A 13,698-nucleotide genomic window follows, 5' to 3' on the forward strand; every position below is an offset into this window, starting at 1 on the left:
GTTCATATATGCATACTTATTATACTGGAAAAAGAGAATAAAAAACAAACAAAAATTGCAAGAAAGTTTCAAGGAGACAGAGCAAAGACATGTTATGTGATAACAAACCCCATGCCAAACTCTTCTTCACCATGAAAAATATTGGTCGCACCCCATCTGTAAAAAAAAAGAAGACAGACAACACAGAAAGAGAGATACCATCTAACATGCATTAACACATACAATGACAAATATAAAATCTACACGTGAAATACGCACAAAGTGACCAGTCAAAAAAGAAGGATTATATATGCTTACATATTATACTGGAAAAAAAGAATAAAAACAGTCACAAAGTGTAAGAAAGTTGCAAAAAGAAGGAACAAATACATGTTATAACAAGTCACATGCCCAACTCTTCATCAACATAAAAATTACTTCTCCAGCGGCATCTGTAAGACAAAAGAAGAGAGACAACACAGAAAAAGAGAAAACAACATACATGAATTTACACATACAATGGAAGATATAAAATATTACACATTGCAAAGCGAAAGGATACTACAGGGTGGGCCATTTATATGGATAATGGATACACCTGATCTATGTATACACCCCATATACAACATCATACCATCAATTTTTTTGTTCCAACAGTCTTGGAGGGATCTATCCAATGTGGGTTAGTGTCAGACCAATAGTGGTGGTTTTGTTTGTTAATTACACCATTCACATAAAATTATGTACCCATACAAATAGCCAAGTTAAGATGTATCCATATAAATGGCCCACACTATACTGTGGCCTCCTCCTCCCCAATAGCCACCCTATTCCTCTCCAGATTTTTTTTCTTTAACAGTTAGTGTGCGAAATCTGCACAGTGAATGTGAAGACACAAATACGCCCAACTGCCACCGCCATAACAATTTACATGCACAACTCTTCTTCACCATGAAAAACACTTGCCGACCGCCATCTGTAAGAAAACAGAAGAGAGAAAACACAAAAAAAGAGATACCAATTTACATGCATTACCACATACAATAACAGATATAAAATACTACCCATGAAATGCACACAAAGTGACCTGTAAAAAAATATTGTTTATATATGCATACATATTATACTGGAAAAGAGAAATAAAGTCAGACAGAAAGAGTAAGAAAGTTGCAAGGAGAAAGAAAAAATAAATGTTATAGCAAACCCGATGCCAAACTCTTCTTCAACATGAAAAATACTTGGAGACCGCCATCTGTAAGAAAACAGAAGAGAGACAACACAAAAAAGAGATACCAATTTGCATGCATTACCACATACAATAACAGATATAAAATACTGGGATCAGTGAATAATGGCGCACAGCGCCTATGCATAAATATGGCGCCGCATTAAAAAGATACGCTTATCGCTATTTATCGTTAGTACTGCATAATAATGGCGCACAGGGAAAAAGAAGAAAAGCGGCACACACTAACGTTATTTATCAATAATGGCACACACTAACGTTATTTATCAATAGTGGCACACACTAACGTTATTTATCAATAGTGGCACACACTAATGTTATTTATCAATAGCGCCCTACTTAAGCCAAACTGCAGATGTTATTTAACTGCAAAGCGGTGAATGGATTTAATGTAACACTGTCAAGGTTAGGGTTAGGCACCACTGGGGGGTCTTAGGGTTAGGCACCACTGGGGGGTCTTAGGGTTAGGCACCACTGGGGGGTCTTAGGGTTAGGCACCACCAGGGGGTCTTAGGGTTAGGCACCACCAGAGGGGTGGTTAGGGTTAGGCACCACCAGGTGGGTGGTTAGGGTTAGGCACCACCAGGGGGGTGGTTAGGGTTAGGCACCACCGGGGGGGTTTAGGGGTTAGGGATAGGTACAGAGAGGGTTCTGTGTGAGAGTAGGGTTAGGTATAGTTACAGTACAATATACACCACCAGGGGGGTGGTTAGGGTTAGGCACCACCAGGGGGGTGGTTAGGGTTAGGCACCACCAGGGGGGTGGTTAGGGTTAGGCACCACCAGGGGGGTGGTTAGGGTTAGGCACCACCAGGGGGGTGGTTAGGGTTAGGCACCACCAGGGGGGGGTTAGGGTTAGGCACCACCAGGGGGGGTTTAGGGGTTAGAGTTAGGTACAGAGAGGGTTCTGTGTGTTAACGCTAAATAACAATAAGGCTTTAACGCTAAATAACAATAAGGCTTTAACGTTAAATAGCGTTAAGCGGCAAACGGATTAGCGGCAACACTGTGCGCCATTATTTACAGGCGCCATTTTCAGATGGATGCAAAATACTACCCATGAAATGCACACAAAGTGACCTGTAAAAAAAGATTGTTTATATATGCATACATATTATACTGGAAAAGAGAAATACAGTCAGACAGAAAGAGTAAGAAAGTTGCAAGGAGAAAGAACAAATACATGTTATAACAAACCCGATGCCAAACTCTTCTTCAACATGAAAAATATATGTCGACCGCCACCTGTAAGAAAATAGAAGAGAGACAACACAACAAAAGAGATACCAACTTGCATGCATTAACACATACAATAACAGATATAAAATACTATCCATGAAATGCGCACAGTGACCTGAAAAAAAAAAGTTCATATATGCATACTTATTATACTGGAAAAAGAGAATAAAAAACAAACAAAAATTGCAAGAAAGTTTCAAGGAGACAGAGCAAAGACATGTTATGTGATAACAAACCCCATGCCAAACTCTTCTTCACCATGAAAAATATTGGTCGCACCCCATCTGTAAAAAAAAAGAAGACAGACAACACAGAAAGAGAGATACCATCTAACATGCATTAACACATAAAATGACAAATATAAAATCTACACGTGAAATACGCACAAAGTGACCAGTCAAAAAAGAAGGATTATATATGCTTACATATTATACTGGAAAAAAAGAATAAAAACAGTCACAAAGTGTAAGAAAGTTGCAAAAAGAAGGAACAAATACATGTTATAACAAGTCACATGCCCAACTCTTCATCAACATAAAAATTACTTCTCCAGCGGCATCTGTAAGACAAAAGAAGAGAGACAACACAGAAAAAGAGAAAACAACATACATGAATTTACACATACAATGGAAGATATAAAATATTACACATTGCAAAGCGAAAGGATACTACAGGGTGGGCCATTTATATGGATAATGGATACACCTGATCTATGTATACACCCCATATACAACATCATACCATCAATTTTTTTGTTCCAACAGTCTTGGAGGGATCTATCCAATGTGGGTTAGTGTCAGACCAATAGTGGTGGTTTTGTTTGTTAATTACACCATTCACATAAAATTATGTACCCATACAAATAGCCAAGTTAAGATGTATCCATATAAATGGCCCACCCTATACTGTGGCCTCCTCCTCCCCAATAGCCACCCTATTCCTCTCCAGATTTTTTTTCTTTAACAGTTAGTGTGCGAAATCTGCACAGTGAATGTGAAGACACAAATACGCCCAACTGCCACCGCCATAACAATTTACATGCACAACTCTTCTTCACCATGAAAAACACTTGCCGACCGCCATCTGTAAGAAAACAGAAGAGAGAAAACACAAAAAAAGAGATACCAATTTACATGCATTACCACATACAATAACAGATATAAAATACAATCCATTAAATGCACACAAAGTGACCTGTAAAAAAAGATTGTTTATATATGCATACATATTATACTGGAAAAGAGAAATAAAGTCAGACAAAAAGAGTAAGACAGTTGCAAGGAGAAAGAACAAATACATGTTATAACACACCCGATGCCAAACTCTTCTTCAACATGAAAAATACTTGGAGGCCGCCATCTGTAAGAAAACAGAAGAGAGACAACACAAAAAAAAGATACCAATTTACATGCATTACCACATACAATAACAGATATAAAATACTACCCATGAAATGCACACAAAGTGACCTGTAAAAAAATATTGTTTATATATGCATACATATTATACTGGAAAAGAGAAATAAAGTCAGACAGAAAGAGTAAGAAAGTTGCAAGGAGAAAGAAAAAATAAATGTTATAGCAAACCCGATGCCAAACTCTTCTTCAACATGAAAAATACTTGGAGACCGCCATCTGTAAGAAAACAGAAGAGAGACAACACAAAAAAGAGATACCAATTTGCATGCATTACCACATACAATAACAGATATAAAATACTACCCATGAAATGCACACAAAGTGACCTGTAAAAAAAGATTGTTTATATATGCATACATATTATACTGGAAAAGAGAAATACAGTCAGACAGAAAGAGTAAGAAAGTTGCAAGGAGAAAGAACAAATACATGTTATAACAAACCCGATGCCAAACTCTTCTTCAACATGAAAAATAGTTGTCGACTGCCACCTGTAAGAAAATAGAAGAGAGACAACACAACAAAAGAGATACCAACTTGCATGCATTAACACATACAATAAAAGATATAAAATACTATCCATGAAATGCGCACAGTGACCTGAAAAAAAAAAAAGTTCATATATGCATACTTATTATACTGGAAAAAGAGAATAAAAAACAAACAAAAATTGCAAGAAAGTTTCAAGGAGACAGAGCAAAGACATGTTATGTGATAACAAACCCCATGCCAAACTCTTCTTCACCATGAAAAATATTGGTCGCACCCCATCTGTAAAAAAAAAGAAGACAGAAAACACAGAAAGAGAGATACCATCTAACATGCATTAACACATACAATGACAAATATAAAATCTACACGTGAAATACGCACAAAGTGACCAGTCAAAAAAGAAGGATTATATATGCTTACATATTATACTGGAAAAAAAGAATAAAAACAGTCACAAAGTGTAAGAAAGTTGCAAAAAGAAGGAACAAATACATGTTATAACAAGTCACATGCCCAACTCTTCATCAACATAAAAATTACTTCTCCAGCGGCATCTGTAAGACAAAAGAAGAGAGACAACACAGAAAAAGAGAAAACAACATACATGCATTTACACATACAATGGAAGATATAAAATATTACACATTGCAAAGCGAAAGGATATTACAGGGTGGGCCATTTATATGGATAATGGATACAACTGATCTATGTATACACCCCATATACAACATCATACCATCAATTTTTTTGTTCCAACAGTCTTGGAGGGATCTATCCAATGTGGGTTAGTGTCAGACCAATAGTGGTGGTTTTGTTTGTTAATTACACCATTCACATAAAATTATGTACCCATACAAATAGCCAAGTTAAGATGTATCCATATAAATGGCCCACCCTATACTGTGGCCTCTTCCTCCCCAATAGCCACCCTATTCCTCTCTAGATTTTTTTTCTTTAACAGTTAGTGTGCGAAATCTGCACAGTGAATGTGAAGACACAAATACGCCCAACTGCCACCGCCATAACAATTTACATGCACAACTCTTCTTCACCATGAAAAACACTTGCCGACCGCCATCTGTAAGAAAACAGAAGAGAGAAAACACAAAAAAAGAGATACCAATTTACATGCATTACCACATACAATAACAGATATAAACTACTATCCATGAAATGCACACAAAGTGACCTGTAAAAAAAGATTGTTTATATATGCATACATATTATACTGGAAAAGAGAAATAAAGTCAGACAAAAAGAGTAAGACAGTTGCAAGGAGAAAGAACAAATACATGTTATAACACACCCGATGCCAAACTCTTCTTCAACATGAAAAATACTTGGAGGCCGCCATCTGTAAGAAAACAGAAGAGAGACAACACAAAAAAAGATACCAATTTACATGCATTACCACATACAATAACAGATATAAAATACTACCCATGAAATGCACACAAAGTGACCTGTAAAAAAATATTGTTTATATATGCATACATATTATACTGGAAAAGAGAAATAAAGTCAGACAGAAAGAGTAAGAAAGTTGCAAGGAGAAAGAAAAAATAAATGTTATAGCAAACCCGATGCCAAACTCTTCTTCAACATGAAAAATACTTGGAGACCGCCATCTGTAAGAAAACAGAAGAGAGACAACACAAAAAAGAGATACCAATTTGCATGCATTACCACATACAATAACAGATATAAAATACTACCCATGAAATGCACACAAAGTGACCTGTAAAAAAAGATTGTTTATATATGCATACATATTATACTGGAAAAGAGAAATACAGTCAGACAGAAAGAGTAAGAAAGTTGCAAGGAGAAAGAACAAATACATGTTATAACAAACCCGATGCCAAACTCTTCTTCAACATGAAAAATAGTTGTCGACTGCCACCTGTAAGAAAATAGAAGAGAGACAACACAACAAAAGAGATACCAACTTGCATGCATTAACACATACAATAACAGATATAAAATACTATCCATGAAATGCGCACAGTGACCTGAAAAAAAAAAAGTTCATATATGCATACTTATTATACTGGAAAAAGAGAATAAAAAACAAACAAAAATTGCAAGAAAGTTTCAAGGAGACAGAGCAAAGACATGTTATGTGATAACAAACCCCATGCCAAACTCTTCTTCACCATGAAAAATATTGGTCGCACCCCATCTGTAAAAAAAAAGAAGACAGACAACACAGAAAGAGAGATACCATCTAACATGCATTAACACATACAATGACAAATATAAAATCAACACGTGAAATACGCACAAAGTGACCAGTCAAAAAAGAAGGATTATATATGCTTACATATTATACTGGAAAAAAAGAATAAAAACAGTCACAAAGTGTAAGAAAGTTGCTAAAAGAAGGAACAAATACATGTTATAACAAGTCACATGCCCAACTCTTCATCAACATAAAAATTACTTCTCCAGCGGCATCTGTAAGACAAAAGAAGAGAGACAACACAGAAAAAGAGAAAACAACATACATGAATTTACACATACAATGGAAGATATAAAATATTACACATTGCAAAGCGAAAGGATACTACAGGGTGGGCCATTTATATGGATAATGGATACACCTGATCTATGTATACACCCCATATACAACATCATACCATCAATTTTTTTGTTCCAACAGTCTTGGAGGGATCTATCCAATGTGGGTTAGTGTCAGACCAATAGTGGTGGTTTTGTTTGTTAATTACACCATTCACATAAAATTATGTACCCATACAAATAGCCAAGTTAAGATGTATCCAAATAAATGGCCCACACTATACTGTGGCCTCCTCCTCCCCAATAGCCACCCTATTCCTCTCCAGATTTTTTTTCTTTAACAGTTAGTGTGCGAAATCTGCACAGTGAATGTGAAGACACAAATACGCCCAACTGCCACCGCCATAACAATTTACATGCACAACTCTTCTTCACCATGAAAAACACTTGCCGACCGCCATCTGTAAGAAAACAGAAGAGAGAAAACACAAAAAAAGAGATACCAATTTACATGCATTACCACATACAATAACAGATATAAAATACTATCCATGAAATGCACACAAAGTGACCTGTAAAAAAAGATTGTTTATATATGCATACATATCATACTGGAAAAGAGAAATAAAGTCAGACAAAAAGAGTAAGACAGTTGCAAGGAGAAAGAACAAATACATGTTATAACACACCCGATGCCAAACTCTTCTTCAACATGAAAAATACTTGGAGGCCGCCATCTGTAAGAAAACAGAAGAGAGACAACACAAAAAAAAGATACCAATTTACATGCATTACCACATACAATAACAGATATAAAATACTACCCATGAAATGCACACAAAGTGACCTGTAAAAAAATATTGTTTATATATGCATACATATTATACTGGAAAAGAGAAATAAAGTCAGACAGAAAGAGTAAGAAAGTTGCAAGGAGAAAGAAAAAATAAATGTTATAGCAAACCTGATGCCAAACTCTTCTTCAACATGAAAAATACTTGGAGACCACCATCTGTAAGAAAACAGAAGAGAGACAACACAAAAAAGAGATACCAATTTGCATGCATTACCACATACAATAACAGATATAAAATACTACCCATGAAATGCACACAAAGTGACCTGTAAAAAAAGATTGTTTATATATGCATACATATTATACTGGAAAAGAGAAATACAGTCAGACAGAAAGAGTAAGAAAGTTGCAAGGAGAAAGAACAAATACATGTTATAACAAACCTGATGCCAAACTCTTCTTCAACATGAAAAATAGTTGTCGACCGCCACCTGTAAGAAAATAGAAGAGAGACAACACAACAAAAGAGATACCAACTTGCATGCATTAACACATACAATAACAGATATAAAATACTATCCATGAAATGCGCACAGTGACCTGAAAAAAAAAAGTTCATATATGCATACTTATTATACTGGAAAAAGAGAATAAAAAACAAACAAAAATTGCAAGAAAGTTTCAAGGAGACAGAGCAAAGACATGTTATGTGATAACAAACCCCATGCCAAACTCTTCTTCACCATGAAAAATATTGGTCGCACCCCATCTGTAAAAAAAAAGAAGACAGACAACACAGAAAGAGAGATACCATCTAACATGCATTAACACATAAAATGACAAATATAAAATCTACACGTAAAATACGCACAAAGTGACCAGTCAAAAAAGAAGGATTATATATGCTTACATATTATACTGGAAAAAAAGAATAAAAACAGTCACAAAGTGTAAGAAAGTTGCAAAAAGAAGGAACAAATACATGTTATAACAAGTCACATGCCCAACTCTTCATCAACATAAAAATTACTTCTCCAGCGGCATCTGTAAGACAAAAGAAGAGAGACAACACAGAAAAAGAGAAAACAACATACATGAATTTACACATACAATGGAAGATATAAAATATTACACATTGCAAAGCGAAAGGATACTACAGGGTGGGCCATTTATATGGATAATGGATACACCTGATCTATGTATACACCCCATATACAACATCATACCATCAATTTTTTTGTTCCAACAGTCTTGGAGGGATCTATCCAATGTGGGTTAGTGTCAGACCAATAGTGGTGGTTTTGTTTGTTAATTACACCATTCACATAAAATTATGTACCCATACAAATAGCCAAGTTAAGATGTATCCATATAAATGGCCCACCCTATACTGTGGCCTCCTCCTCCCCAATAGCCACCCTATTCCTCTCCAGATTTTTTTTCTTTAACAGTTAGTGTGCGAAATCTGCACAGTGAATGTGAAGACACAAATACGCCCAACTGCCACCGCCATAACAATTTACATGCACAACTCTTCTTCACCATGAAAAACACTTGCCGACCGCCATCTGTAAGAAAACAGAAGAGAGAAAACACAAAAAAAGAGATACCAATTTACATGCGTTACCACATACAATAACAGATATAAAATACTATCCATGAAATGCACACAAAGTGACCTGTAAAAAAAGATTGTTTATATATGCATACATATTATACTGGAAAAGAGAAATAAAGTCAGACAAAAAGAGTAAGACAGTTGCAAGGAGAAAGAACAAATACATGTTATAACACACCCGATGCCAAACTCTTCTTCAACATGAAAAATACTTAGAGGCCGCCGTCTGTAAGAAAACAGAAGAGAGACAACACAAAAAAAAGATACCAATTTACATGCATTACCACATACAATAACAGATATAAAATACTACCCATGAAATGCACACAAAGTGACCTGTAAAAAAATATTGTTTATATATGCATACATATTATACTGGAAAAGAGAAATAAAGTCAGACAGAAAGAGTAAGAAAGTTGCAAGGAGAAAGAAAAAATAAATGTTATAGCAAACCTGATGCCAAACTCTTCTTCAACATGAAAAATACTTGGAGACCGCCATCTGTAAGAAAACAGAAGAGAGACAACACAAAAAAGAGATACCAATTTGCATGCATTACCACATACAATAACAGATATAAAATACTACCCATGAAATGCACACAAAGTGACCTGTAAAAAAAGATTGTTTATATATGCATACATATTATACTGGAAAAGAGAAATACAGTCAGACAGAAAGAGTAAGAAAGTTGCAAGGAGAAAGAACAAATACATGTTATAACAAACCCGATGCCAAACTCTTCTTCAACATGAAAAATAGTTGTCGACCGCCACCTGTAAGAAAATAGAAGAGAGACAACACAACAAAAGAGATACCAACTTGCATGCATTAACACATACAATAACAGATATAAAATACTATCCATGAAATGCGCACAGTGACCTGAAAAAAAAAAGTTCATATATGCATACTTATTATACTGGAAAAAGAGAATAAAAAACAAACAAAAATTGCAAGAAAGTTTCAAGGAGACAGAGCAAAGACATGTTATGTGATAACAAACCCCATGCCAAACTCTTCTTCACCATGAAAAATATTGGTCGCACCCCATCTGTAAAAAAAAAGAAGACAGACAACACAGAAAGAGAGATACCATCTAACATGCATTAACACATAAAATGACAAATATAAAATCTACACGTAAAATACGCACAAAGTGACCAGTCAAAAAAGAAGGATTATATATGCTTACATATTATACTGGAAAAAAAGAATAAAAACAGTCACAAAGTGTAAGAAAGTTGCAAAAAGAAGGAACAAATACATGTTATAACAAGTCACATGCCCAACTCTTCATCAACATAAAAATTACTTCTCCAGCGGCATCTGTAAGACAAAAGAAGAGAGACAACACAGAAAAAGAGAAAACAACATACATGAATTTACACATACAATGGAAGATATAAAATATTACACATTGCAAAGCGAAAGGATACTACAGGGTGGGCCATTTATATGGATAATGGATACACCTGATCTATGTATACACCCCATATACAACATCATACCATCAATTTTTTTGTTCCAACAGTCTTGGAGGGATCTATCCAATGTGGGTTAGTGTCAGACCAATAGTGGTGGTTTTGTTTGTTAATTACACCATTCACATAAAATTATGTACCCATACAAATAGCCAAGTTAAGATGTATCCATATAAATGGCCCACCCTATACTGTGGCCTCCTCCTCCCCAATAGCCACCCTATTCCTCTCCAGATTTTTTTTCTTTAACAGTTAGTGTGCGAAATCTGCACAGTGAATGTGAAGACACAAATACGCCCAACTGCCACCGCCATAACAATTTACATGCACAACTCTTCTTCACCATGAAAAACACTTGCCGACTGCCATCTGTAAGAAAACAGAAGAGAGAAAACACAAAAAAAGAGATACCAATTTACATGCGTTACCACATACAATAACAGATATAAAATACTATCCATGAAATGCACACAAAGTGACCTGTAAAAAAAGATTGTTTATATATGCATACATATTATACTGGAAAAGAGAAATAAAGTCAGACAAAAAGAGTAAGACAGTTGCAAGGAGAAAGAACAAATACATGTTATAACACACCCGATGCCAAACTCTTCTTCAACATGAAAAATACTTAGAGGCCGCCGTCTGTAAGAAAACAGAAGAGAGACAACACAAAAAAAAGATACCAATTTACATGCATTACCACATACAATAACAGATATAAAATACTACCCATGAAATGCACACAAAGTGACCTGTAAAAAAATATTGTTTATATATGCATACATATTATCCTGGAAAAGAGAAATAAAGTCAGACAGAAAGAGTAAGAAAGTTGCAAGGAGAAAGAAAAAATAAATGTTATAGCAAACCTGATGCCAAACTCTTCTTCAACATGAAAAATACTTGGAGACCGCCATCTGTAAGAAAACAGAAGAGAGACAACACAAAAAAGAGATACCAATTTGCATGCATTACCACATACAATAACAGATATAAAATACTACCCATGAAATGCACACAAAGTGACCTGTAAAAAAAGATTGTTTATATATGCATACATATTATACTGGAAAAGAGAAATACAGTCAGACAGAAAGAGTAAGAAAGTTGCAAGGAGAAAGAACAAATACATGTTATAACAAACCCGATGCCAAACTCTTCTTCAACATGAAAAATAGTTGTCGACCGCCACCTGTAAGAAAATAGAAGAGAGACAACACAACAAAAGAGATACCAACTTGCATGCATTAACACATACAATAACAGATATAAAATACTATCCATGAAATGCGCACAGTGACCTGAAAAAAAAAAGTTCATATATGCATACTTATTATACTGGAAAAAGAGAATAAAAAACAAACAAAAATTGCAAGAAAGTTTCAAGGAGACAGAGCAAAGACATGTTATGTGATAACAAACCCCATGCCAAACTCTTCTTCACCATGAAAAATATTGGTCGCACCCCATCTGTAAAAAAAAAGAAGACAGACAACACAGAAAGAGAGATACCATCTAACATGCATTAACACATAAAATGACAAATATAAAATCTACACGTGAAATACGCACAAAGTGACCAGTCAAAAAAGAAGGATTATATATGCTTACATATTATACTGGAAAAAAAGAATAAAAACAGTCACAAAGTGTAAGAAAGTTGCAAAAAGAAGGAACAAATACATGTTATAACAAGTCACATGCCCAACTCTTCATCAACATAAAAATTACTTCTCCAGCGGCATCTGTAAGACAAAAGAAGAGAGACAACACAGAAAAAGAGAAAACAACATACATGAATTTACACATACAATGGAAGATATAAAATATTACACATTGCAAAGCGAAAGGATACTACAGGGTGGGCCATTTATATGGATAATGGATACACCTGATCTATGTATACACCCCATATACAACATCATACCATCAATTTTTTTGTTCCAACAGTCTTGGAGGGATCTATCCAATGTGGGTTAGTGTCAGACCAATAGTGGTGGTTTTGTTTGTTAATTACACCATTCACATAAAATTATGTACCCATACAAATAGCCAAGTTAAGATGTATCCATATAAATGGCCCACCCTATACTGTGGCCTCCTCCTCCCCAATAGCCACCCTATTCCTCTCCAGATTTTTTTTCTTTAACAGTTAGTGTGCGAAATCTGCACAGTGAATGTGAAGACACAAATACGCCCAACTGCCACCGCCATAACAATTTACATGCACAACTCTTCTTCACCATGAAAAACACTTGCCGACCGCCATCTGTAAGAAAACAGAAGAGAGAAAACACAAAAAAAGAGATACCAATTTACATGCATTACCACATACAATAACAGATATAAAATACAATCCATGAAATGCACACAAAGTGACCTGTAAAAAAAGATTGTTTATATATGCATACATATTATACTGGAAAAGAGAAATAAAGTCAGACAGAAAGAGTAAGAAAGTTGCAAGGAGAAAGAAAAAATAAATGTTATAGCAAACCTGATGCCAAACTCTTCTTCAACATGAAAAATACTTGGAGACCGCCATCTGTAAGAAAACAGAAGAGAGACAACACAAAAAAGAGATACCAATTTGCATGCATTACCACATACAATAACAGATATAAAATACTACCCATGAAATGCACACAAAGTGACCTGTAAAAAAAGATTGTTTATATATGCATACATATTATACTGGAAAAGAGAAATACAGTCAGACAGAAAGAGTAAGAAAGTTGCAAGGAGAAAGAACAAATACATGTTATAACAAACCCGATGCCAAACTCTTCTTCAACATGAAAAATAGTTGTCGACCGCCACCTGTAAGAAAATAGAAGAGAGACAACACAACAAAAGAGATACCAACTTGCATGCATTAACACATACAATAACAGATATAAAATA

Source organism: Hyperolius riggenbachi, chromosome 9 (genome assembly GCF_040937935.1).
Source record: "Hyperolius riggenbachi isolate aHypRig1 chromosome 9, aHypRig1.pri, whole genome shotgun sequence".
NCBI lineage: Eukaryota > Metazoa > Chordata > Amphibia > Anura > Hyperoliidae > Hyperolius > Hyperolius riggenbachi.